This window comes from Octopus bimaculoides, chromosome 20 (assembly GCF_001194135.2).
Source record: "Octopus bimaculoides isolate UCB-OBI-ISO-001 chromosome 20, ASM119413v2, whole genome shotgun sequence".
Lineage (NCBI taxonomy): Eukaryota > Metazoa > Mollusca > Cephalopoda > Octopoda > Octopodidae > Octopus > Octopus bimaculoides.
The window spans coordinates 31,388,744-31,391,649 of record NC_069000.1 but is presented as its reverse complement, the minus strand read 5'-3'; the positions used below and the strand labels follow the sequence as shown (position 1 = coordinate 31,391,649).

At 40.4% G+C, this 2,906-nt stretch overlaps 1 protein-coding gene across 1 annotated transcript in view; it reads right to left on the bottom strand.

Moving 5' to 3' along the window:
* LOC128250243 (uncharacterized) overlaps positions 1-2,906 on the bottom strand; it is a 449,636-nt gene that overhangs the window by 303,481 nt on the left and 143,249 nt on the right. The gene's annotated exons all lie outside the window — the stretch shown is intronic.

Genomic DNA, 2,906 nt, shown 5'->3' with positions numbered 1-2,906 from the left:
TGTGTGTGTGTGTGTGTGTGTGTGTGTATGTATGTATGTATATATAATCTTCTACTTGTTCCAGTCATTATACTCGGGCACCACTCGGAAGAATTTTAGTCGAATGAATGAACCCTAGTATTTATTTTCCCGCACCTTTAGTGGAACCGCTAGGTTACGGGAACGTAAACACACCACTATCGGTTGTCAAGCTATCTGGGGAGACAAAAACAAGCACAAACACACACACGTATGTGTGTGTGTGTGCGTGCGTGCGTGCATGCGTGAGTGCGCGCGCGCGTGTGTATATATATATATACAACAGACTTCTTTCAGTATTCGTCTACCAAATGCAGTCACAAGGTTCTGCTCAACCTGAAGCTATGGAAGACTTTCCCGAGGAATCCGAGACTGGACCCATGTGGTTGGGAAGAAAGCTTGTTACCACACAGCCACGCCCGAGCCTTTGTTTTTAAAAGTGGTTGGGATCTTGGTTTATATTTCTAGCAAATCGAGCAGCCACAAACAGACGCACTCATTGTAAGACAAATAACTTGTAACATATACCATTCGCATTATAGCACATGCAGGTTCGGATTAACATTATGGAAGAAAAAAATGTATTATGTAAATTGTAATAATCAACGTGGAATTTAGGAAATTGTGCAATGGCGTCCGTCGGGCGGAAATGAATATTTCTTGAGAACGTAATTGACAGATGGAGTTAATGTGAGATGGTGAATTTTAGATAAAATCGCTCCATTAGAATACGTTGGTGAATATCCTGATGTGGAAAGAGTTAATCGGAAATGTCTTGAAGTATCTTAAAGGGTCAATGATACTGGCGAATATAAAAATATCCCCATGCTGGTTGCAAAATATATTATATGTAGTATATGATGATACATATGTATAAACGTGTGGGGGGGGGGTGCAATGGAATCTACGTATGATTGTGTGCCGCGTGTGTCTGCATGTATGTGTAACACTGTGTTTGCGTTTGCTTTATATGTATACTTGTGTATAGGTCTGAAGCTGGTAGACGCGTGTCTGCGTAAATGTCTACATGATTGTGAGTGCGTGTGTGTGTGTTTGTGTGTGTGTGTGTGTGTGTGTGTATGTGTGTATGTTCGTGTGTGTGTATGTGTGTGCAATTGAGTGTAGACAAAAGTACAAAGTATGTTTGTATAGATGAATGTGTGCGTATGTGTGTGCGCACGTGTATTTGTGTGTATCTTTATGAAAGTAAATGAACGGGGATGTGGTGGGAGAACGCATGCGCGTGTGCCAGTCTTAGAGTGACCAGTGATTAAGATAAGATTTAAAAACCTTATGCGAACGAAAATCCGAGAGATTTATAGACAAACTGTGCCAATATATCTGTGTGTATATCTGAATGTGTATGTATGTGTGTGCGAGAGAGAGGGGGGAAGAGAGAGAGGGGAGAGAGAGAGAGAGAGAGAGAGAGAGAGAGAGAGAGAGAGTGAGAGAGGGAAAGCAAAAGAAAGAGAGAAAGAGAACAGCAGGTTGGCTTATCTCATGAAACTTGACGTGAAAACCCGACCATCGCCTTGGCCACTCGGAAGCTTAAGTGAAGGAAAACAAAATGGCTTCTGCGTTAGAGAGAGAGTTTAATGTTTGATCAACAGCTACGTTCACGAGGATTTATTTTAACTTTGCGACAACAGATGGATACCATTTAATCATCCAGTGTACGGTACTTGTCATAGAAGTGGGTGGTGTGTCTGCTGGACATTCGAGTTGCAGGAATGGAACTGATAATTCCCATACGGACGGACAGCAAGCGTAGTATAAACCCAATCTTGAGCGGCTAATTTCCAAAATCAGTGCTCTTGACAACAGAATGATCATGACCGCTACGATGTCACTTCCGTTTCGCATTTCTAGTGGAAAAAGAGGATGATTTTCATATGACGTATCTATGGGGAACTACGATGGGGTTAAGGTCACTGGAATCGTCAGGTTCCTCATTCTGGATACTCTACAAAAGTGTACATACCCAAACAGTTCAAACCTATATAGAGACGATGACATGACCATCATAAAATTCATATGAGAGACCACAAGACCGAAGCATGAGGTGTTATATCTATTGTTGCTGAATTATCACTATTACATGATCCGAACTGACCAATGGTGGTAAAGTTCTTTCTCTCTGCAATAAAGAACCTATTTTTCTTCCCTCACTTTGCTTCCGAATGGGTAAGCAGATGGTCGTGTTTTCACGTCCACGAAACGCTAGGTAACATATATTGAAAGTAAATGTATGCTAGCTGGTTTCTTTGCATGGGACAGCTAAAGATGAAGAAATTGGAGTTTATTGTAATGGGAAAAGGCTGTTCAGCTTAACCAGAACTTGTGTGTGTTGAAAATCATTTAGACGGACCAAACTGCCTGGAAATATTGAAAGGTGTCTATTACCCAGTCTCCAAACGTCGAAAAGTATAAGAAGTTCTCCGCTCCCCACTTATATGCAAGCCATGTATCACAGACTTGGAAAAGACCTCAAGTAATTAAATCTATGAAATTAATTGTTCAAAGCGAGCCCCTAGCTTAATCCAATGGAAAACTCATGGAAATATCTTAACAAAAGAAACCTAAGAAGATCAATTAAAAAGCTGAAAGATCAATCAATCAGAAACGGGATAAACATGGATTCACCTGCCACTCATAATTTAATAAAATCCATGCTTTTATCGGATGAAAGTTGTGATATTATTTGAAAGAGGGCCTGTAACATAGTGATACAAGATTTCGATAATTTTTCATTAAGTTCTTACAACTTAATCTAGATTTGTGTGTATGTTTATGTGTGTGAGTGTGTATGTGTGTGTGTATGTGTTTTGTGCGTGTATGTGTGTGTTGCATGTGTGTGTGTGTGTGTGTGTGTGTGTGTGTTTTGTGCG